Source organism: Cucurbita pepo, unplaced genomic scaffold, assembly GCF_002806865.2.
Source record: "Cucurbita pepo subsp. pepo cultivar mu-cu-16 unplaced genomic scaffold, ASM280686v2 Cp4.1_scaffold001711, whole genome shotgun sequence".
Taxonomy (NCBI): domain Eukaryota; kingdom Viridiplantae; phylum Streptophyta; class Magnoliopsida; order Cucurbitales; family Cucurbitaceae; genus Cucurbita; species Cucurbita pepo.
In genome coordinates this window covers 5,403-5,923 of record NW_019647825.1, presented here as the reverse complement: position 1 = coordinate 5,923, position 521 = coordinate 5,403, and positions in this window count along the sequence as shown.

The following is a 521-nucleotide window of genomic DNA, read 5'->3' as shown; positions in this document are numbered from 1 at the left end:
TTAATCAACAAAAATTTGTATTTTTTTTTAAAATTATAAGCAAAATTAATAAAAATACCATTCAACTTTGCACTTTATCTAGAAAATGCTCATAATTTTTTTAGAAGTTTCAATAATACACTTCATCTTTAAAAAAAAAAAAATCTATAGAAACTATTAATTTGTTTTTCTAAAAAAATACCGTTGAATTTTCAAAAAAAAAAAAAAAAAAAAAAAAAAAAAANAAAGTGTTTAAAAAAAGATAGATGGGGAGAAAATTGTGTTCATGGGAAGAAAATTGAAGGTTATTTTAGGAGAAGGTTTTCAAAATTAGTATAAGATCCTCAAGACATAACAAGAAGTAATATCCTAGCTGAAGGTCGCCATTAAGAACCTACTAGTAGGCTACTTACTAAGTTTTACTCACTCCATGTTTATCATTTTTTTTCAAGTAACTAAGAGTTGGTCGTGGATGAGAGCGGACTTTGGAGTGTGGGCCATGGACTAACCTCTATTTTTAATCTAGTATTTTTTGTTCTTCT